This window comes from Megascapheus bottae, chromosome 13 (genome assembly GCF_031878675.1).
Source record: "Megascapheus bottae isolate mThoBot1 chromosome 13, mThoBot2.hap1, whole genome shotgun sequence".
NCBI lineage: Eukaryota > Metazoa > Chordata > Mammalia > Rodentia > Geomyidae > Megascapheus > Megascapheus bottae.
Window position 1 is genome coordinate 44,341,957 of NC_143521.1, and position 26,117 is coordinate 44,368,073.

Genomic DNA, 26,117 nt, shown 5'->3' on the forward strand with positions numbered 1-26,117 from the left:
TCAGACACTCGGAGAGATAACATGATTCAGAAATCACACACTGAATGAGCAGGTGTTTCAGAAAGGCTTCTGCCACTTTATTTCATTTATGTACCATTTTGTTTGTGCTCATGGTTGATGGGTAACAAGGTGGACATCGGAAAAGATCTTAAATACTTTTGATTAAAAATTCACTATTGGTTTTATTTTCGATAAAAACCATTTCTTTGAGCAGTTATCTTACAAATACCTTTTTTTTCAAGGTCAAAGTAAGATGGAGAACAGGGGAAGGGATGACACTGTCCAAAAAGAAATGTACTCATTGCCTGTATAATAACAATAGAAAAGTAAAATATGGGTGATTAAAAAGCAGCAAAGCTTTTTTCTACCAAGCTTTAAAAGCATGATTTTTTTAATTTGTAAAGTACAGAGACAGACATTTCAAAAGCCTTGTTCTTGTGTCTTCCCTGAAAATAGCCTATAATTTCAAAATTTGCTCTGTATTTGGAAAACTCAAATTTTAAATCTTTGCAAGTTGGTAAGTAAACATGGAAGTTCTCTCAGCTCCTCTTCTGTGTGCATGCCTATGTGACTGCATTTGTATAACTATCTGAATACTGTATTGGATTTGCTGAGTATAAAAATTTGCACTCCTGCTGCCCTTCATTTTTCTTTTTTTTAAATTGTATTTTATTGTCAGAGTAATGCATTGAGGGGTTACAGTTACATTCATCAGGTAGTGGGTACATTACTTCTCAAACATCTATAGCCCTTCTTATACTTTTGTCCTCCTTTCCCTCCACCGCCCCCTCACAATCATCTTGTTTTCCTTCTTTCATTCCCTATTTCAAATAAACAAATAAATGGATATACAATATACCAGGTAACAAAGTCATATTTAAAAAAGTAACTGAAAATCTAGGTATAACAGAATTACTCAGTAACAATTGTAACTACCACCTCAATTCTGCCATGGCAAAATAAATTCTAAAGACTTGCTGATATGAAAACCATCTATAAAACACACAGAATTATTTTTCTTCTGAAGCCTTCTGCTTCGCTAATTCTTATCCTTTAATTAGGGTTCTTGAACCTTGTTTGCTTCAAAGCATATCCCCTAGGCATTTCTTCCACCACTATAGAAAGGCCCTTTCCAAATATGGCTACAGTCCATGTTCTCACTTCTAAAAGTAACGAATATCAAGTGACTGTTTTCTGCTCCATGATCCTCCTCCTTCCATAAATCCATGCCTTTCCAGAATCTTTGCCAATAAATACTTATGCAAGTAGTATCCTTGGTGATGTATCCATACTTGAATATGTTTCCAAAAATGTTGAAACACTGCATTCTGTTTCTAAGATCTTATTTATCAAAAGTATTTTAGAAAAGAAGAAAATTACCTCCACATGGAAGATCATAGGATTTGGGCTTTGCCATATTTTTGTAGTTGTATTATATTGGTCCTCAAGTCAAAATAATAAGGCACATATATAAAAAAAATAGACTGGATTAGATAATAGTGCCATCCCATACCTATTTTCTTTTAAGTTAAACATATTTTGCATGTATCAAAACTTGACATGAATCATTTTTACTGGTTTACAATTTTATATATATTGGCCAATCCTCAACTGGTACAGGTGATTAACTTACCTAAGGAATATGAATAACAATGTGCTCTAAAACTAGAAAAGATGAATAAAAAGTATATTTCATAAAAATAAATTACTTAGTTATGTATTATTTATGTTTTACAAATTTAAACAATGTATAATTCATGAGGAGAAATTTACTATATTTGGAGCAAGAATAACTGAACAATCTCTCAGGACCTTTATTAATGTTTCAATATCAGTTTATTCTGCTGCATAATTGATTTGGGATAGAATATTTTGCATATGCTTTTTGAAATCTGATGACTGATGTTCAAAAATGTTAGAATATGCATAAATTGTATTTTGTTTTGGAGATAAGATTCAAAATCCTGAAAGCAATCTGAGAAGTATTGCTAACTTGAGAGATATTTCCAAAAGTTTTGAAAATTATGACAGTAAGATTATAATGATCACCTAATGCTCCTGATCAAATGCATCTAGAGAAAAAAAATCTTGATCCTCTTACTCCTTGCTTTATTTTAAGGCATGTAGATTATTTTACTGGCTATTTCTTACTAAACGATTGAATTTACTTATTTATAGAAAAAAAAACAGATACTAAGTGAATTTTGTGGCTTTGAATAAAAATCTGGGGCACCAAATTTATAAACAACTGTAGAGATTTTTTTTTTACCCCATACAACAAATATTTTCCTTTCTTTGGAAGATGAAAATGAGCTCCAAATATTTGTAAAGCTAAGGTAAAAATGGTTTATGTGTTAAAAGAATCTTAATAAATATGTATGAAGAGAAAATTGAAGTCCAATAATGTATTGAGTTTCTAGTTTATGAGCTTTTTTAAAACAGACCTGAAAAGAAACAAAGTGTGTACACCAGTCTTTGCATAAGATTAAAATAAAAAAATACTAGGAAACTCTTCTTGACTGCTCATTAGGTGTCTCTCATTCCTCTGTGAACTTTCAGAAAAACAAAAACCAACTCCACTATATGTATATATTTGCATTATTGGTGCAATACTACTCTTTTGTTTTTCATGCACATGAGAAATCCAAGACTAAGAACACATAAGTAATTCTTCAAATGTGTCATTATATAAAACAGTAGTTAAAGTTCAGGTGCAAGAAATTTCATTTTAGAAACCATTTCTTTTTATTTTCAGCTCTATTCCTCATGGTACAGAATTACTATTATCTTTACAGAAATGAGGTAATTATTTAATCATCAACATACTACCTCACTGTAATCTAATGAATAAACAAGTCAGGAATTGAAACCTAATTCTGTCTTACTCCCCCAGGAAGCTGCACTTCATTGACATAACTACACTAACAAAAATAAGTCAGCCACTGAATAATAGAGAAGCTGGCAGTACTGATCAAAGGTACAGGGCTTGCTTGACAGCTGCAAGGAAGGCCCTGTAGTTGATCTTCAGCAACACAGGACAATCAATGAAAATAATAGTAACTAAAATGAAAATAATATTTAAAAATCAAATACTAAGCATTTCACCCATAAACATTTGAAAGCACAAAGCCCATCCTCCAGTTTCAAGAATGGTTATGCTAATGACTTTTTCCAGAAAGTTTTTATAAGTGTCACAAACATCATTCAAGTTGCTGTTCCCTCTATATATTTGTATGCTATTCTGGAAACTACTTGTGAATGTGAAGGTATTTTCAGTCTATAGAAGACAAACTCACAAAATAGCCTGAAGTGAAAACCTATGCAATTGAGTGGAAAATAATTGTCTTATGGATTTGAAAGAAATTTTGATGACAGATTTGAATATTTAAAATTATATTGCTTTAAATTTGCTTTATTACAGGACTGTTATTGATTTTGATCTATTTAGTCAACATATATTTATTGATCACATATTCTAAGCTGAGCCTTTATTATTTGTTGTTCTTCAAAAAAAGAAAACATAAAGTTTTCTTTTAAGTCCACTTAACAATAAATGAATCTCATTATATGAGAAAGGAACAAGGATAAGAGCAAGTGCAGAATCACAGAGTATTATGGAAACACAGATAAAATCGCTCCTGAGAAACGTTCCCTCTACAGAAGAAATTATAAATACTGCTGGGAAAATGGCTTAGTGATAAAGTGCTTGCCTAGTGTGAACAAAGCCCTGGGTTCTATTCCTCAGCACCACACAAACATTAAAACCAGAAGTGATACTGGGACTCAAGTAGTAGAGTTCTATCCTTGAGAAAAAGAAGCTCAGGAAGAGTTTCCAGGTCCTGAGTTCAAGCCTCAGTTCTGGCCACATAGACACATGAACACAAAGAAATAATAAATCTCAAATACCAAAAATTTGCAAAAATATTTACATAAAATGCTATTGAAACCATATGTAGTTATTCATGGTATAAGAATAAACTGAAAATTTGCAAGACAATGTTAGTTTTTGAGTCAGCTGATGATCTTAATTTTGAATCCTATGGAGTTTTTTTGTGGAAGTCACTATGATAATTTTAAAAAATATTTTTTGACAGTCAAGGGGCTTGAACTCAGGGCCTGAGCACTGTCCTTGGACTTCTCTCAAGCCTAGTGATCTACCACTTGAGCCACAGCACCAATTCCAGCTTTTTCTATGTATATAACACTGAGGAATTGAACCCAGGCCTTCGTGCATGCTAGGCAAGCATTCTACCACTAGGCCAAACTCCCCGCCCCTTAATTTTATTTTTTTAAAAAAGCAATGATAAAGAGTAGATTAGAGCCACAAAGTTATATTAGAAATATATATTTTTAAAGAATCAAGTTTGGAGAATCATGATAGAGTAGAAAACTAAAAGGTCAATAGAACTTCTCTTTGGGAAACAGTTTCAAACCTAGCTGTAACTTTATCTTGCAGAAAATATACCACACGGCAAGAGTAACTACAGAAAATATTCTACAAGGGTAATCTAGAAATTGGTTTGGAAGTTATTCCACGATGTTTATAAACCAATTATAAATAGAATATAACATTGCTCATACAATATTTGGCTTAGGTGTATATGATTTCCCCATGTACTCAGTAACCTGAGGATGAGGAATATTTCTATTACATTCAAGGTAACTTATCACACACACACACACACACACACACACACACACACACACACACGTATAACGAGCATTTCCTTAATTCTTTTTATCTGAGGAACAGGGAAACCCAGGTAACCAGAGCAATATGAATAAACGGGGTTAACACTGGTTGCTCACTTGTGCCCCGGATGCACTGGTAGGCGATGCTTCTAAAATAGAGTTGGCAAACACTACGATATGATTTGTGCATATCCCAAGAAGTGTGTAAGTAACTTCAATATCACCCTATCTTTGACACTAGACCTTTCTTCCCCATTTATTCCCAAATATCAATTCGACTCATCTCTCTTCCCATTTTTTTAATCTGGATAATTCAAGAATAAATAAGGGGCAGGTATAATCTGCATATATGTTCATTTTAAAATATACCAAATATGTTTATTTGACAATGTGCTTATTCCAATTTATACATGATATTATAGGGAAAACAAAAACATAATTTTATAAGCAATTCTAATGATACATTTATTAGCTTTTATTTAATATGGCTAATGGATTTTCTTTAGGAGGAGATAGACACTGGATGAAAACTTGAAGAATGTGTTGCTAGACTGAGAGTTCCAAGCTAATGCATTTTCCAGTTGTTTGTGCTGAGAATTAATAATTAGCAAGAGGAACTAACCTTATTCTGCTACTAAAGAATGTGAAAAATCATAGCTCAGGATGGTTTGCCTAGGAAACTATACGTGATATTTTTTTCACTCTCCTTAGTATAAATAGCTCTATAAATTACTCCAAGATTCCTTTTTGTGTTGTTCTTTGAATAGTATTTTGGGGTTTTAAGTGATCCATGTTACTTAATTATTCTAATTCATTTAATTATTCTTATCCGTGTATTTTCTTACAGGATTCTTTTCTTTTCATTGTTGAAAATCTTTCATTTATTTGCTGCCTAGGAATCCTGAGCCTGAAAACTGATCGAGAAGGTAAAGGTCAGAAGTCATCATCTGAGGCAATGTGAGCTTACTGAAATGTGCACTTCATCTGTATATATTATTTATCTTCCCATTTTGGGGGGTCAGGATCTTTTTTAGCATGCTGGTCCTGAACTCATTATTCAGCACAGGCTAGCATAAAATTCACAGTCCTCCTACCTCAGCTGTCTTCTACCCCATCCTCAGTGCTTGAGTTACAGGTGTATGCTGCACTGCCCATCCTGTATAACATTATGGATTAAGATCTACTCCAGACTGTGGCTCAGCTGGTAATATAAGCCCCACAGGGTGGAGGAATCCAAAGCTCCTTACTTTGGCTTAGCTGTTCACATTGTCTGAGCATCCTGTGTGAAGAAAAACAAATCAACAAATTCATGTTCATTTTTCTAAACCACAATGGCAAATGCATGGTTAGAAATCCACAATTCAATTTCCCCTTCTTATCTTCACAGAGTATGCCACTGAATCAAGGCAATCTTGGTTTTCATTACACTGACTGAATAACTGGATGATGGAACACTTTGATAGGGATACCATGTGGTAGGTGGCACAGAGAATGCATAATCACAGTCTCTAGGCCCAGGTCACCTAGACTGGATCCCAGCTCCAAGATTTTTTTCTTTTTTTTTTTAAGTCATAATTAATAGAAGAGTTACAATTATATTCGCCAGATAGAAGATGCATTACTTCACACACATTGATACCCTTTCTCATACTTTTGTCCCCTTTCCCTCTCCCCACCCCTCCCCTCATCTTGCTTTCCACCCTTCTCTTTCCTATTTCAAATAAACGAATAAACATATATACAATTTACCAGATTACAAGGTAAGATACTATAACAATATGAGAATAACCAAGGACAACAAAAGAGATGAGAATAATATAGTACAATACGAACAAAAAACGCACATTATATGGCTCTTGTTTCCATATCCTGGAGGTCCTTTCATTTAGCCTCATCCTATATGGCCTTATGTTTCAAGGTTTTGTCCTATTGTAATCCTCTGCTGGGAGAGTCCTAGGTTTGTAGTAATGATTACTAATTCAGGCTTCTTTCTTTTCTTTTTTTCTTCAATATTCTTGAAAGAAAAGATGAACTATCCATGGAAATAAATGGAATAACATTTTGCATCAATATTATATTTTGTGATAAGTCATTTTTTTCTTTTTTCATCTCTTCTCTCTCTCACTTTGCTGTCATAGTCAAAATTTCCTAATTTGAATCAGTGTAATGATCAAGATCCTAACATAAGGGACATAACTCATTGACATCTGAAAAAATAATCTACTCATTGATTCCCATGCCACCTTCAGCGTGTATATATAAAAAGACACCACTTATTCATGTCATGCTGGAGGAGCCCTCAGCATTTAAAATCTCTGTAGAGACTCTGCATGTCATCCAACTTCTCATTAAGGCTTGGAAAACTGCATTGAATTTATGAATTATAAGGGGTATTTCTCCAGTAGAAAAGATTCAGCTTATGAACAATTCATAAACCATAGTGTTATAGAGAAAGCAATGAGAATTTGGACACATTTTGATGGTGGAAAACCATAAGGTGCTTAACTTGTTAGAAATAAAATATTGTTTTTATTGTTTTGAACTCTAGAGATGTCTTAGGATCACTATATATATATATAAGATTGTTCACTTAGGGTTTCCTCTACAATTATAATGAAACCTAAAGAAGGTATAGATGATTATTTTGCCTCATTGTAAAAATTGTGGCAAGAACATGACCTGCTTGTTTCAAGGAAAAGACAGAAAGCTAGGGAAACAACCATCAACTTAATTTTTTTACATTCATTCCAATTTGAGAATCAATGGAAACTAGCCCACAGTGTACATTGAAAAACTAGCTACAGACTTACTTCCCTGTGCCCACTTTTTTTTTTTTTGGAGGGGGGGTACATGTCTGAAGCTCTCATAATCTAGTGCCTCAATTTACTTCTCTACTCTGTACATGTAGATTTACCCATGTGACTGCCTTGGGGATATGGCATATTACACCATGTGACAAGAGAAGCAGTTTTAAAAGAGATCAAAACTAAACCAGCCCACTGGAAAGTGCAACACCCCCTGTAGCTGAAGTGAGGACACACATGCCTTCCGGCAGCCAATCATGTGAATGAAGATATCTGAAGACACTCAGCAGCATCTAAGCTGACAGCACATTACAAATACATAAGTACGCCCAATAATACAGATATAGACTAGAACATACATGACCATCTTAAGTGGAATGAATTAAGGAACATTGCTAAGTTATTATATTTGAGGGGTTTGTGGTTATGCAGCAAAAACTAATGAGCTGGTTAAAAACTAGTCAAGGTAGAAAAGTCAATGACACATGATTACAAATCCCATTTCATTTTCCTTTTCACAGCTCAGTCAAGAATAAACTCTCCACCTTCTTTTGTTTTTAACAGTGTCAGATACAGATAACAAGTCTCTCCCATGATTGAACTAGAAGTTGCCTATTTATATGAATCAAACCTATAACTTGTAAGGACAGTGAAGACCAGTAGCTTATAGTAGAAATATAGCTCAAGAGCAATGAAGCGTTAATGTTAAGATGGAAATTGTCCCTTTCTACATTTTATCAAGGTGAGTCCTGGTAAAAATTTCCTATCTCATTGTGTGACTTTGAACATATCATTATACTTTTCTAACTTTCATCTCTAGCAACAAGCATCAAAGAAAGACTCAGATATTTTTGTTGAATATTTTCAGATAGTTCTTTTTGACAATTACATTAATCAAATGGCTAAGTATTAATCTAGGACACTTGTTTATGTTGCTTTTTCTTTAGTCCAACATTGGCTATATTATTTTAGAATTTATATGTGGAAAACCAAACAATTCCTAGTAATCTCAAGAATCTGAAAGACATACCCAAAGAGACTATCGTATCCATGCCAAAGCTCTGCTTTGTAAGTGGAGCTAAGGAGCCAAAAAATAATTTGATTTTGATTTAGTTTTCCTCAGCCTTAATTTATAATAAATTCTTAACTATACAAATACAAATCTGATCCTTAATACTCATGAAAACATTCTTAGCTTACTTGCTGTATAATGAATGGGATTATAAAAATTGGTAATTGGTACATCTGGAGAAGGCTAAAAACTAATTTTAACAAAGATATATTTTTATGCCTTTAATTCAGTTATAAAGTACAGTGATCAGGTGCTGATACCTTAAGAAACATTTTTTTTTTTGTTCAGTCATGTCGTTTGGACTATGGGCCTGGGCATAGTCCCTGAGCTCTTCAGGTCAAAGTTACGACCTTACTCTTTGAGCCACAGTGCCATTTCCAGTTTTATAGTGGTTAGTTGGAGATAAGAGTTTCAAGGTCTTTAAGGTCTGCAGTGCCCAGGCTGGCTTTGTATCCAGATTCTTAGATCTCAGCCTCCTGAGTAGCCAGGATTACAGGGGTGAGCCACCACGCCTGGCAAGAACCATTTATCACTGACGAACATCAAGAAAATAGTAGTGAAAATATTTTGAGCAGTATGAAGCTTAAAACAGTAGTTCATGCCATGTCTTTTAGCATTACCCGATAATATTGGTGACCCCAATACTTCTTGAAAGATCAAATATTAACTTCTTTCGTGTCAAATTACTTCTGATCTGCATTCAATTTCCTAAACTGCTCCCTGTACTAACTGCATCCTGTGTATTTGCAAGATTTCAGATCATCTGGAAAAAGAATCCAAAATATAAGATTAAAAGACCTATAAATAAACAGTAGAACTCATAAGTAAAATGATAGTATATCACAGTATGATTTCAATTTCATCCCCAAAAGGCATGAGAGAGCAGTTCTGAAGCAATCTAGGATACAGTATGAACTTGATAATGTTTTAAGTAAAAATATTTCCACTATTATTATTTTATGGGTAAATGATTACTGATATCTACTAAGAATAAATAAAATAAAAGGAGTTCTATGTGTGTATTCATAATTTGTAGTCGATTTACATGGAGTTGATCAAATTAAGCTTTAAGTCCACAATGTACATAGTTCATTTGCAAGAATGGCTCATACATTTGCATACATTTTTTAAAGGAGAATTGAATGAGCCTCTGGTTTATAAGACTTGATCTTCATTTATCTATAACATGTTATCAGTTTTCCCTTTTTGAGTCTCTTCTACCCCCAGTTTTGTTCGTGGATTTCATGCCAGTTCTAACTCTGGAATGAGAGAAGTCTGATCCTCTTTGTATGTTAGGTCAAAGTTCATGCATTATTATTTTTCTAATTTATTTCCCCATGTATCTACATGATACCTCACATCCCCTATCCACAGTCCTGGTTGTGACCCATCCTTTACATTGTTCTATTTCCATTCCATATTGTGCTCACTTTTATTTACACGACAAAATTACTAGGTTGCCGATAGTTATAACTGTACAACTACTCAAATGCAAATGCATACTCAGCAAATGCTCAGACGAAGATAGATTATTACCCTACTTACTCAGTGAACATATTTACTACACATTTAGCAAACACTCATATAATCAGCATAATTCTGACAGTTGTACATTTTAAGGGGAACTTTATAAAGTCCCAAAAGGTTCAGGGTCTCTTTGAAAATAGTTGATTTTTTTCTCACATTTATGATAATCATCCTCATCCCAGTCATCTTTTTGTCCTTACAAGATATTTTCTAATTCCTCATGTCCCTCTTCTTCTACCTGTGATATTTACAGTAAAGCCAGAAAGTATATGTTTGCATGCTCAATCACTTCATGATTCATTCAATGGAATCCATGCAGAGGTGGCCAAGAAGAAGCAAAGGGAGAGGAAGAAAAAGAAGATGAAGAACAAAGGATGGGAAGGGAAAAGAAAAAAGTGGGAGAAGACTTTATTAGAGACAAGAAAAGATTAAGAAGTAGCTTTGGATATAGATTTCAGGTGGATGTTTACATGCTGAATCTGTTCTATTTGACTTTGAGAAGTCCTGACACTTTTAAATTTTGGTTTTAATAAAATTGAAATGTATATGGTAGAAATAATTGTTCTTTTATATAGTTATTTAGCATAAAGTCACTAAAACCTAATGAATCTAATGTACAGAATCTACATAATATGTAGTAGCTAATATTATCTTCGGGATAAAATTTTAGAGAATATAACGGATTCACAATCCTAAATGATAATGTATACTACCAGTGAATCACAGTCTTTTAAACAATTTATTTATATGTCTTTAATGATAATGCTGTGATAACTATTGTTGTAGTAAAACCAGAAAATTGGTGTACATCTTTATTGCAGTGGTATAATGTGTGCATGTATTTATTAACTTAAAATTCGGATTCTGCATCTGTAGAGTTAACAAAGTAAGGCTGAACACATTTTGAGGATGTGAAACAACAAAAAAGTGAACAAAGTACATTTACATTATGTTTGGTATTATAATGTGGGAATTTCTAGTAGATGGGAGGATACATATAGCCTGATTTTAAATGTCATTCGATGTTGTATATCACTAGACTATCTGCAGATACTCATAGATGAAGAGGGACCAACCAATTATTTTCCTCCATTTTATAGATTGGGATATTAGGCCATAAAGAAAAGTTTTAATTTGTCTATACCAAGATTCAAGATCCAATAATAAATTATCCTCATACTTATATGTACTGAATTTTGTCAGGATTTCCGTAAATAGACAGGAGTTTCCTTATTGTCAATGATTTAAGGTTTTTTGTGTGTCCTATCACATGTAATACACATATTCTTTAATAAATGTTGTAGATTCTGTATTTCACTATCTCTATGTCTATATATTTCACAAAGAATATTTTAAAGTTATTTTTTTCTAGGAAAGGTTTACAGAAAGAATAAAAGGCAAATCTATTGAGGATTCTGTTGTGTTTAGGTGTCCTCCACTCCTTTTAACTCTTCTAACTTTACTTTCTTCTTGTAATTCAATTTCTAATCATTCCCCATGTTATATGAATGCTTTAGACACACTGTGGCTGCTGATATTACTAATGTATGAATATCATTAATAATAACTGCATAATTGTTACCCCATATTGAGATACAATCCTGTCATCTTTCATTGCATTGTCTGGGAAAGTTTGACCTCTGTGTATGGATTTCACACACTAAAATTCTACTAATATTCTCACCAGATCAACACTGATTTGTTATTCCCTTTCATCTCTCCAACCTCACTCTTTCCCTTGACTTCCTGCTGGTTAAACTCACAGACTTCAGAGTTGTACGAATACCTGAAAAAATCATTTTGAATCTATATAATATCACCACAGCTATGTGTGTGACCTAAGAATCTCCCACTCCATATAAGTTCTAAGGAAATTATTTAAAAGGAATAAATATTTTAATAACACATTCATTTATAGGGCAAAATTAGATATCAAGATGCTTACTTGTAGTATATTTCAGAACTTCTGTTTTCTGTGTTGCAGAAATAGTTCTGCATTTTGATTTCACAAGAAAAATAGTTTCTTGAATTTCCAAAAGTTAAGTATTAAGAAAAATTTTCATTTTCTTGATAACTTATCCACTTGTCATTATTTAATGTCTATTATGCATACAGGGAACTATATGTGACTACTAGCTTCAAGAACTCCCTAAATAAGTAGTTGTAAAGTGACTTTTAAATAATAGAAGAGTCTGATTAATATTAAAAACATAGACACATTTCCAATAATTTAGTTTGGAAGAATGTTTTCTGAAAGCAATATTGAATAGAATTTACCTAATAAAGATGCAGGGGAAGATTTGGTAAGAAGTCAAAACTGAATACCAAGAGAAAGAATTTGTTTAGAAGAGACAATACACACAATGGGAAAGACTATCATAGTCGAGGTATGCAAGTTTACCAAATCTGAAAGTGTAAAGAAAGTCATCTACTCCACTGTTCTGAGAAAATTCTGACTAAGTGAGAATATCAAAAGCTCAGTATCTATAATTCTATCAGAATTCTCTTTGATAGCCTCTCTCAATTCCAATTTTCCAGTGTTTCTAATTGCATCTTTGATATCCATATGACACTAATATTCAGCCTCCTGACTGTAACACATTGTATCCAATTTTATGTTTGCCCTTTTGTTTGTCACTTTAATGGAACGATCCACACTTCTGATGAATGAATTACACATTACTTAAGGAACTAAACAAGACAGATAAAATCTATTCCTTCACAGAATACTCTGGTGGTAGTTTTCTGCCTGGAAGAGAAAATTCCCTTAAATCCTCTTCACACAAATGAAGCAATAATCTTTTCTTAGTTCTTACCCCCATTCTATTCTATTGCTTCTTGGTTTTCGTATTTCAGAGCAATCAGCTTCCAGAGACAAAGGACCATGGAAAGACAATGAACTCTTCCTTCATTGAGCTTTTTTTGCTAATATAATATTCTTTACACTTCTGATATTCTCAAATAATAGGTAATCTGATTGGAGGACAAATTTATCTTTAAAGTTCATCATTTTAACCACATCCAAATGAATTTTCTTATTATCTTACCTACTTAGACTGTGTATTTTTTGAAGTCCAAAAAATGGTTAATGTCTATGGCTGGTCAGTTTGCCTTTTTATGATAATTCTATCTGGACTACAATATTAAACTCTCTCATTTTTCTTTTTCCACCATATTCTCCCCTCCCTCCCTCCCTCCCTCCCTCCCTCCCTCCCTACCTCCCTCCCTCCCTCCCTCCCTCCCTCCCTCCCTCCCTCTCTCTCTCTCTCTCTCTCTCTCCTCTCTCTCTCTCTCTCTCTCTCTCTCTCTCTCTCTCTCTCTCTCTCTCTCTGTCTCTTGCTCTCTCTCTATCATCATGCCTCCATAACTCTTATTTGTCTAGTTCATGTCACTGGGACCTTCCTGTGTTAGTGAATAGAAGAATCACATAAAGGTTCTGCTATCTTTTTTATCATCATCGATACATTATTATGCTTTATTCTACCCATTCTTTAGTAAACATTTCTTCACAAGAACTATTGTACCCATTTTAAATAAGAGGAATATCAGTACTTCAGATTTTAGTTTATACTTAAGATGTCAAAGTGATTACTGAAAATATCTGAGTCGTAGGAATTTTCTGAATCAGGTTTCACTCTCTAGGAAAACATCCATTTCTCCTCCCATTAGATCACATGTAACTTAGGTCATTAAGTGTATGTGTGGAGGCAAAGGTTTTATGGGGTTCAGTGAGGTTTTTTTTTGATAAGTCTATCTAATGCTCCTATTTTACAGATTAAAATCCCAGAAAAAATAAAAAAGGTTAAATGCTTCACCCAATGGCGTCTGCTATCTTCAACTCCTCTAACTTCAAAATCCTTGCCTTTTCTACTACTGGTCATACCAGTAAGTTAAGTGTGATTAAGAATGAGACATTCACTATATATGTAGTCAAAAGAGGTTTTATAACAGATGTATTATGTAACAACCTCACTAACTTGGTTGGAGACCTCTACTCACACCTTATGAGATTTCTATTATCACTTTATCGTCAAGGTTATGGACCAAATTAATGTGAAAACCTGCTGTTCTTCTCTCTCTCTATCCTCCTGTACCTCAGAAGCTTCTATCCTACTGTTAGCAGCTTGCCTGTCTGTGTCTGCTTTAAATTGGATCTGGAGTAAGAAGTAACTTGTCAGTGACTATACTACTCGTGTTTCAACTTACCAAGAAATACAGTCTCTTCATAAGAAGGTTTTGGAAAGAAACTCTACCACCAGAGATCAATGTTTATATAAGACATAATATGAGGAACATTTTACTTGTTTTTAAGTTTAACTATTTGAAAGTTCCAAACTGCTAGTCACATATGGTTTTCTTTGTAAAAATTAATGGTAATTCAAATGGTAAAAACACAAATGCTTATATTGTAATAATCATCAAATGTAACTGTTAGCCATGTTTACTAAATATTTCGTCATTACAATGGACACTTATTTTTTTTCTTTTATCTTTTTTCTTTCTCAAGAAATCACTTACTTGTTTGTTGAAACTCAAGACTACAGGTCTCGTTCATATTTACAAGCGTGTGGGGGGGGTGCGCGAGCCTGTGGGAGGGTTGGGGATGAGTGTGTATGTGTGTGTGTGTATGGATGTGCATGCATAAGTACTTTGTTGGGCATTGAACCAGAGACTTCTGCATAATAGACACACTCCATACCCAACAGTTTAGCTAAAAATATTATGTAAGTAATTCCATTATAATACTTATAAAAAGTCAAGTCTCTGGGGAAAAAAAAGACATCATTTAAAAGTACCCTATTGCTATTGAGAAATCATAGAATCTTTTTATAGAAATAAAAAAAACATAAAATATTCTCACAAAGATGTTTCGGGGTGGGGAAAATAGGTGGTGTATGTATGTATATGTCATACCTAGGGCTTAACCTTCAGGGTCTAAGTGCTATCCCTGAGTTTCATTCAAAACTGGTGCTATATCACTCCTTCCTTCTTTCCTTTCTGCCTTCCTTCCTTCATTCTTTTCATTTGGTGATTAATTTCAGATAAGATTCTCATGGATTTTTCTATGTGACCAGGCTTTAAACTGTGATCCTCAAACCTCATACTTCAGAGTAGATATGATTAAAAACATGCACACCGGTCAAAAATAAGTGTTCTTGGGCCGGGAGTTTGGCCTAGTGGTTAAAGTGCTTGCCTAGCATGCACGAAGACCCGGGTTCGATTCCTTGGTACCACATACATAGAAAAAACCGGAAGTGGTGCTGAGGCTCAAGTGGTAGAGCTCTAGCCTTGAGAAAGTCCAAGGACAGTGCTCAAGACCTGAGCTCAAGCCCAGGACTGGCAAAAAAAAAAAAAAAAGAGCCCAGGGACAATACCCAGGCGCAGGAAAAAAAAATAAGTGTTCTTTTAAAAATGTATTTCATTGTCCAGATGATGTGTAGAAAGGTTACTGTTGCTTTCATAAGGTAGCGTGTACATTACTTTTTTGATACCCCTTCCAATGTTTTTAATTCCACTTACCTTGCCACCACCTCCCAATCATCTTGTATTCCCCCTTCCCCTCCCTTCCCTATCCCAAATAAACAAATAAGCATAAATATAATTAGTAACAAAGTCAGATACAATAACAATATGAGATTGAACATAAGGAGGAAAAGAGAAAAGAAATAACTTCACATAGTACATTAAGAAAAATAATCACAAAGATAAACCTCTTGTTTCTACATCCTGGAGTTCATTTTGCTTAGTCTCATCCTAAATGGCCATGTGTACATAGCTTTTGAGCTATTGTGATCCTCTGCTTGTAAAATCCTAGAAGGAGAAGAACTTCACCAGCCATATAACAGACAAGGGCCTCATATCTAAAATATACTCACAGCTCCCAAAATTGGATCTCATAAAACAAGCCTCAAAGAAACATCCATCCCATTAAAAATGAGCTAAAGACTTATAGAGAGACTTCTTTGAAGAGGAAATATGAATTGTCAAGAGGCACATGAAGAAATGCTAAACATCTCTGGCCATAAAAGAAATACAAATCAAAACAACTTTGAGATTCCACTTCAATCCAGTTAGAATGGCTATCATCAAGAAATATAATAACAACAGATGTTGGAAAGGATATGGCCAGAAGAGATCATTATTATACTATTGGTGGATGTGTAAATTTATTCAATCATGCTGGGCAGCAAAATGGAAATTTCTGAAAAGACTACATGTAGAGCTCCCCTATGATCCAGCAATCCCACTCCTTGGCACTTATTCAAATGTCCATAACCATGGACAAATTAAAGGCACTAGCACAATGATGTTCACTGCAGCATTATTTACCATAGCTAAGATATGGAGCCAACCCAGGTGTCCGTCAGTAGATGATTGGATCAAGAAGATGTGTTACTTATGCACAATAGAATTCTATGCTGTTGTCAGAAAGAATGACATCACCCCATTTGTAAGGAAACGGAAAGACTTGGAAAAAACTCATATTAAGTAAAGTAAGCCAGACCCAAGGGAACATAGGCTCCATAGTTTCCCTCATTTGTAATAATTAAAACACATCTAAGAAGTGTTCTTTTACAATGTTAAAACATTTTGTGGTGTGGTGGGATCTGCTGCTGGAGTAATTTCAATGTAATACAAATTAAAATTTAAAGTATTTAATAATATTTTTGCTGAACTTCGAATGCTGATTTTTAAGCTTTATTGTGAGTTCAAGGAATAAAATGTAAGCAAGAACAGGTAAATAAGATCAAGTTGAAAATTACTACATATTCAGTACTGAAATCTCAGAAGGGGGGGAGAGGAGAAGAAGAAGAAGAAGAAGAAGAAGAAGAAGAAGAAGAAGAAGAAGAAGAAGAAGAAGAAGAAGAAGAAGAAGAAGAAGAGAGGAGGAGGAGGAGGAGGAGGAGGAGGAGGAGGAGGAGGAGGAGGAGGAGGAGGAGGAGGAGGAGGAGGAGGAGGAAGAGAGAAGTGTAAAGCTCTCAGGAGATAATATAATGCTCTCTTAACTCAACTTTAATGAAATCTTAAAATACATAAAATGTATAAACATCCAATGAAATATTTTATTGTTTTACAGATGATAACCCTCTTCCAAAATAATCTTTTTAGGGAAAATAAAAGACATGCTACTTGGTAGGAATACATGTGTAATTTTAGACTTAAACTTTACTACAGAGAGATAAAATAAAAACAGTCTGGTACTGGTACAAAATCAGGCCTGAATGGGACAGATGAGAAACTCAGAAATAAACTCATGCTTACATTCATCTGATATTTGACAAAGTATCCAAAAATATACATTTGCAAAACAGCCTTTTCAATAATTAGTGTTGGAAAAACTGGACATTCCTAAGTAGAAAACTTAAATTGGGTCCCTGTATGTCACCTTTCTCCAAAATCAAGTCAAAATGTATCAGCTCTGAAAAAATAATCAACTCTGAAACTACTGCAAGATGGAGTAGTAGAAGCATTATAGACACAGGCAAGAACTTTCTAAAGAGTCCCAGGGCATAGCAAATAGGACAGAGACTTGACATAAAACCAAAATGTTTCTTCAGAGTTAAGGGCTTAAACTAGAAAGACATCCCAAATTGACTAATATTCAAACTGTATAAAGAACTAAAAAAATTAATCCCCTGTATAATACTCTAGTAAACCAACCAATAAATGTTCAAAGGAGCTAAAGAGAGACTTTTTAGAAGAAATAAAAATGACTGATAAACACTTGTGGAAATCATCAATGTTCCTGTCCATAAAAAAAGATTCAAATCAAAATGACACTGTAATTCCATCTCATCCAAGTTTGGATTGGCCAATATGAAGAATTCAGAGAATAACAAACGTTGGTGGAGATACCAGGGGAAAAGGAACCCTGCTGCATTGTTAGTGGAAATGAAAACTAGTACAACTATTCTGGATGATGGTTTGGTGAGTCTTTGAAAAACTAAATGTAGAACTACCCAGTGATTCAAAGATGGCACTTCTGGGCCTCTATGCATAAAGTTACAATCTGGATACTGTAAAGACCCTTGCACAGCCATGTTCATTGCTGTAGTATTCACAATAGCTAATGAAGGATCCACCTCTTCCCCCTAGGCTAACCTTTTTATATATCTAAAGATGGAATATAAAGGATTGAGTCCTGTTTCATTCCCCAAGGTCAAGCAAAGCACCAGATGTAGGCACACATGCTTATCTGCAGGCAGGTCATTCTGACGTTGGTCTCCATGGGATAACAGCCTCCACACCCATGGTGGAGCATTCCATTGAGGGCCTGGCCCTAGACCTCCAAGAGAACATTACCCATCTTTTTTTTTTTATTTTTGCTTACTTGTTAAGACCTATATAAGCCTACCCCCAAAGCCAGTCCCTAGCACAACCTCCAATTCTGAAGGAATGTGCCTCAATGAACAGTATTTACCTGTTGGCAATCAAGTCTAGCCTATTCCTTTTCCATTCTCCTCCATTTTCCTTACAGCTAAATTCAGGCAAAGGGTAGATGCCCTATAATAGATAAGCGCATTGAAAATGTATACCCATCAAAATTAAGAAGAATGAGGGAAGGGGTGGGTTGGCAGGGATGAGTGAGGCTGTTGATTGGGGTAGGAATTATCAAGATGCATTATATTTATAAACTGCATTTCTTAAATGCAAATCCTTTGTTCAACTACTTAAAGATAACAAAAAAGAGAGAAACCCTAGTACATATAATACACAATGAAATGTTATTTATCCATTAGAATGAATAAAAATGTCATTTTCAGGAATGGCCAGACCTAGAGCAAATCACATTTAGTAAGGTAAGCCAAAGTCAGAGAGATTAATAGTGAATATTTTCTCTCATATGTGGGTGCCAAAAGTACAACTATGTATGACAACTTATACAGGGATCTATGCATTTACACACAAAACAGCTGAATAAAGATAGGATACCTATAGGCATAAGTCTGAACATCTGAAATACTCTTTATCAGACTAAATTCCAGGAGATGGAAGATTGTTGTTGTTGTTGTTGTTATACTTATTGTTGATTTTGAAGAGGGAGTAAGGAAGAACACAAGAAAAGAAGAAGAAGAAGAAGAAGAAGAAGAAGAAGAAGAAGAAGAAGAAGAAGAAGAAGAATGAACAAATGCAATCATCACATTCAATATATATTGTACTCAAAATGAACTATACAACTTATATGTAGGGATTGGATGGGGAAAAACTAGGGGAAAGCAAAAGAAGTGGTGATGTTGAAGAAGCATTGCACTAACCATCTAACATAAAATTGTAATCCTTTATATTACTTCTATACTATTAATAATAACAATGACACTAATTACAATAATAAGATAGGGAGGAGAAGAAGAAGGAGGAGGAGGAGGAGGAGGAAGAGGAGGAGGAAGAGGAGGAGGAGGAGGAGGAGGGAGGAGGAGGAGGAGGAGGAAGGAGGAATGAAGAGAAGGAGGAGAGAGGAGGAAGAGGAGGGAGGAGACGGAAATGACAAAAATCAAAATGTGGCTATTTTATTTATAGATTTATGACTCATAGTTTTGACCAAATAGGTGTTAAAAACTCAACAATAAAATTTTTCAAAATAAACAAATTCCAGTTCCACAAATACATTACACAGCTCACTTGAAACAAAGAAGCCCTCAGTTAGTTCTACCTAATAGTCAATTTTATTTGAAACACAGGATTTGCTGTGTCCCACTCTGTCATTAATTTTGTGAAAATATTCCCCCTAAGAAGCATAATGGTGCCCTAAATTCATGACTAAAGTTAATGTGCCTTGCTTAGGTGACAAAGTGAGAATCTGAGACTTATAGAGAGGTGGCATATACTTTAGCAGAAGTTGGGCAGAGTTATGGGAAAAATCAATCAAGCTCACAGTACAGTAATGAACTCTGTGTATTCTAAGCCTTCCCTGTTTTCCCTCAATGAAGGTCTCCTTGAAACTTGTACTTGCTGATACCTAGGGAATGCTGTCCAGAATGCCTTCCACACCAGAGGGATAAAATTAATGGCAGAAAGTGTAGCTGTGCACTTTTTAAAGGGGACATAAAAATGGTTAATAGAGAAATGAATGGATCCACAGCTGCGCTATAGACACAAAGAAATGTCATTATAAATAATCAGTGATGACAAGGCAAGGCTATGATTCAATTCTGGCCCAATTATTTATCTCTCCCGATATGTCCTCCTCTGTCCTATAACCAGGCAGTATCTCCCTCTATGTAAAGTGGTATAGATTCCTGTTTTTTACTCAGGGTTGAGCCCATGTGGCTTTCATTAGCCAGAAGGACATCTGTAAATGTAGGGCAAAGCAAAATCCCCTCGAATATCTTTCTTTAGTCTTGCTGTCAATGTCTCTAAGATGCCAAAGGGGTAAAATGACCCAGTTGACTTTCTGGTCAAGAAAACATAGAACACACTCAGTCCTCCTTACCTAGATGTCACACAGAGAGCACTTATATAGTATTGAGATTACATAACTGTCATGTTAAACAAAAGTTTGGTAGGGTCATGAAGGCGCTTGTTTAGAAATCTGTAATGGTAAGGACAAGCATGCTGCTGAACAAGGAGAAAATATTCTGAAAAATATTTATTTTTTCTTTATAAAATACAGAGATATGGGGGCCGGGAGTTTGGCCTAGTGGTTAAAGTGCTTGCCTAGCATGCATGAAGACCCGGGTTCGATTCCTCGGTACCACATACATAGAAAAAAGTCGGAAGTGGTGCTGAGGCTCAAGTGGTAGAGCTCTAGCCTTGAGAAAGTCCAAGGACAGTGCTCAGGCCCAGGACTTGCAAAAAAAATACAGAGATATGGACACTATCCATCTCTCTCTCTCTCTCTCTCTCTCTCTCTCTCTCTCTCTATATATATATATATATATATACATATATATATATGCCAAAATAAAGGGATATTTCTCAACCATGCTGCACAATTTCGATCTAGGGCCTTTTCTACTACAAGAATCTGCTCTGCCCTGCAAACTACAAGGGTTTGCCATTATTCTGATACATGGGTGGTGATATCAGACGACAAGAAGGTACAGAAATGAACTGTTCTCTTTTGCTGTCCCTTGGTTATCTCATATTGTTACGGTATCTCACTTTGTTACCTGATATATTGGATGTATTTGTATTTGGTTATTTGAAATTGGATAGGGAAGGGGGGAAAACAAGATGAGGGGTGGGGTGGGGGGGAGGGAAATGGGGACCAGGACATGTGAAAGGGTATCAATGCATGGGAATTAATGCACCATCTATCTGGCAAATATCGTGTAACCCTTCTATTAATTACAATAAACATATATGAAAAAAGAAATGAACTGTTGCTGCTACAAATCAATCACATCCCTCTTATCTTAGGGACAGCAGAGTTCTGTTGGCAACATTTTCACTATCATGCAATCAGCTGCCTTTTTTGAATCTCCATGCAGTTTTGTTTATTGCTTTATATTGTCACTAGTTTGAAACAAATGTTCAGCAGTCTCTTGGAATGTTTCTATTTCGGTGAAGTCCGTTTAATGATATTAAGAAAGTCTACTAAGGAGTCTCTAAACTGAAATAAGATTTTAATGTGAACATAGATGATTGGGAACATTTCTCCCAAGTACAGAAGAAGAGAATCTATGGAAAAATAAGTGAATTACTTGAAATATTAAATAAATAATAAATATTTTCAGCTAAAGATAGCAAACAACAACAACAAAAAGACAAACAAACCAAAATATTGCTCACAAGTGTCTGGGGCCAGTGACTCAATTTTTCATAAGTAGACACAATTTTCTGAATTATTTTGAAACTATAATTTCCAGTGAGTAAAGTGGCTTTTGTTTTCTGTGCAGAAGCTGCCATGAGGTTTGCTCTCTTCTGTTCCATCTCACTATAGGAAATTGCCTCATTAACTTCTGTGACATTCTAAGAGCTACTGCCTTACCATAGGAAGTTGGGAAATATACCCAGTGGCCATCCTATGGCTCTACTTTAGCATCTTCACTGCTTTCTGAAAGGGAATTTATCCCTTTAAAACTGCAACATCCTTTATTTTTCATATTTGGTAATACAAAACCCTTTGAAAAGCCTGGAAGGGTTTATAAACTATGATAATTTGTAGGAAACAAAAGCATAAAATAAAAAATGTTGTGCAGAACAGCTAAAGCCATAGGAGACACGGATTTTACATTCACTTGGACTCTGGCAGCAAAATAAGAACACCATAGAATCAACAAAGGAAAAATGAAAGTAGAAAGATACACACACACACACACACACACACACACACACACACACACACACCAAAAGGCCAACTGAAAATTCTTAACATGAAATATAGTCAGCAACCCCAAAGGAAAAGGGAATTGAGAAAAAGGCAATGACATCTAAAATAATGATAACTCAACCTGAAAATAGAAAAGAAAAACTATAAAGTACACTGAAATGAGAGAAAAGGATGAAAAAGATTGAAATGCATAGTTTTCTTAGTTAAGTATGGAGATGTTCTCTTTATTTATTTATTTATTTATTTATGTATTTTTGTGGGTCATGGGGCTTCAACTCTGAGCCTGGGTGCTGTCCCTGAGCTCTTCAGCTCAAAGCTATCACCCTACCCCTTGAGCTGGTTATCTAGTAGTTCATTGGAGGTAAGAATCACCCAAGCAGCCTGAATTGAACCTCGATCCTCAGATCTCAGCCTTTTGAGTATCTATGATTACAAACATGAGCCATCACGCCTGGCTTCATACACTTTTTGACAGAAAACTTCATATTGTAAATGTAAGTGACAATAGGTCCAGATAATTCAGGAATAAATTTCCCTAAGAACTTTCTATAGCTGGAATTCCCATATATTGGGAATTGATATCACCCATAAATCTACAATAATTCAGTAATTCATTATGAAGCTTCAATTTATTTATTGTATCTTAATGAATCTATAATAATTTATTCTGAGATATATTTAATAATCTCTTTCAAAGTAATTTATTCTATTTTGTGTGTGTCATTTCCATGAAGTCTTGTTGCATATGTTAGCAAGAATTTCTATGAAGTGGATGGGGAACTTGTCACTATTATAACAGTCCTGGCATCTCTAACACACTCACAGTGAGAGGTGATGATTAGCTTAAGTTGAAGGTGGCATTTTCAAAGTGGCTTTTCTCAATTGGGTTTCATAAGAGAGTAAACAATCTGTATCATTTCCTCCAGCGTTGCGTGATAATGTCAGTGTCTTAGAGCATCACGCCAGCAGTAATGGAGAGAAGTGACCTTCATTGAAGAGAGAATTTAGGCTATTAGTTGCCAGAAGACTTTGACATCAAGCAAATTTTCCTTACACAGTTCAGTCAAGGTATTATATGAACAGGAAAACTCAAAGTAAGAGAAATTTTGAGCTTACTGTGCCTACTTGATTCAGGAATTATTACAGAAAAATCATAAGAGTAAGTAGCTCTTTTAAGCAGAGAAAGGAAACAGTATAAAACTCCTGATAGGAAACTTAGAGGGCAACAGCACTGTAACAGAAATAAAGAATATCTTTGACAGATTCTTCAGTTGCATGGACATAAAATCATCTTGCAACAGATCAATGTAGAATTTCCAAACTGAAACACAAGGAGAAAAAAAAACACTTAATGTTCTTATTATTCAATAGTTATAAAACAGTATCAAAATTCTATTATATAACTAATAAGAATCCAAGGTGGAAAAGGAGAAGAAGGAAGGAAGGAAGGAAGGAAAGAAGGAAGGAAGGAAGGAAGGAAGGAAGGAAGGAAGGAAGGAAGGAAGGAAGGAAGGAAGGCTAAATAAAGTTATCCCTTGAACATCATAGACTGCTGATAGTTACCAAGCATTTGGTCTTTCACCACAGCTTGAAGTAAACATTCTTAGAGCTTAAGGTCACTGAACACACATTTTTAGGATAGAGCATCCCTGGTTTGAATGGGAAGCATTTATGTATTCTATTATTGAATCATTTGCCCGAGAGTGAAAACGATGAGTTAATCAGTTTGAAGTGAGATCGGCTCTGAACAGTTTTGTTGAGTTTTGAAGGTAGACTAGGACAAACTCATTCTCTGCTAATTTACCAGAAGTTCAACATGTTGGGGAACATCTTGTATTATTTGGAACCCATCCATCATTAGACATAAATGTGAAGGAGACTGTGATGCACAGGCATGCTAATGCCAAATGGATACATGTACTAAAGACAGTGCAACCATCTGGACTCAATATGGGTCCCAGAATGTTCCCATTTATCAAATTATAATTCCCATACAATATTTTATATCTTCAATTCAATACTGATGAAAACATGATTGTTTTCCATTTCTCTAAGTGATCCTCAGCACAAGTATGTTTACTGGATGCATTTATCAAAGGTTTCAAAGTGATGCATGGTCAGTAGAAAAATTCACTAAATTTTCTTTAGTTTTATAGAGAGAATAGACATAGGGACAAATAAGAGTCCACACTAAAGGAGTAATAAAAACATTTTGTGAATGGAACCACCTGACAGAATTTTCTTGTTTCTTTATGTTTGAATGTGTTCTTTCTAATCACTAAAGTGAATGCACCTTCTCTATATAATGTGCTCTCATTATTACCTTCAGTGAAAGTAAATAATTCTGGAGTGAATTCTGGTACTCCTGTATGTAAATGATTTGCTGTTTGGGAAAAGTGGCTCCTATCTATTCCTTTGATCTTAGGTATTTGGTGACAGGGACATTTTCACTTCTGGTTTATCCATGGTATCTTTATTCATCATTAATCTAAAGAGGAATATGATGGTAGGGGTAAAAGTATTAATATTCAAGGTGAAGATAAATTATATAGGACTCTAGCCAATCCCATACTGAGGCCAAAGGAAGATATGCATAAGAGTGATGGGGAAAGCTCAATAGCTATAAGCACGTGAACAAATAAAATAATATGGTATGAAATGAACTCCAAGAGAAAGATATTTTTAGTTTGTTTTCTTTTCCTTTTTTCTTGTTTGCTAGTTGAGTAAAGGGGGCACATAAAGGGTAGGACAAGGTTGAGCAAATATAACAGTGATACTAGATACAACATGGAAAATGATCTGGATTATCTTGAGGGTTTGGACAGGAAGGAAAAAAATAGGAGAGCTATGGAAGAGGGAACATGATTCAAAAAGAATTGTACTCATTATTCATTACCTAATTCATGTAACTGTTACCCCTCTACAATAACAATAAAAATGAATAAAACTAAATTTTAAAAATGAAGGAATAGCAAATCCAAGGAGGGTATCTTCCCGTATGCATTATGGGATTTTTGATACTCATTCATTTTTAGGCATCCTTTTTTGTGTGCCTCTTACCTGGCTGGCTCTATTTTGCTGCTTAATATTGAGAATTTAAATCCTATGGCTAAATTTCTGTAAATTCCTAAAGCAACTCACTTTCTGAAATACGAACGCTTTCTTCAGGAACTGAGAATCTTGCTCTCTGTTGTAGTCTCTATACCTATACATTCTGGCATAAAATTACAAGACTCAAAGTAGCTTCTTAATATATGAAGAATATTTATGATCTTAATATTATCTAATTGAGATAGGTATGTTTTTACATACCTACAAACCCATTATTTGAGTGGGAGTGATAGGAGAGTTGCAGATTCAAGGCAAAGTTGGGCTCTTTATCTTGACCTCACCTCAAAAAATAAAGAACTGAAGATGTAACAAAGTACCAAAATGTTTGCCTAACATATATAAGACCTTGGATTTAAAACCCAACAACACATACTTACACACACACACACACACACACACACACACACACACACACACTGAAATAAAATAAAATTCTAATAAAAGTATACAAATATCATGAACAGGACAATAAAGTAAACCACATGTTTTGTAATAATTCTACTTTGGGATAGTACTGTGGTTTGAGCTCAGGGATTTGTGCTTAGAAGCAACTGCATCATTTGAGTGATACTTGTGTACTGTATCATAGAGATTTACTACTTTGTACAATAATCTCCCTACAAATCAACTACAAATG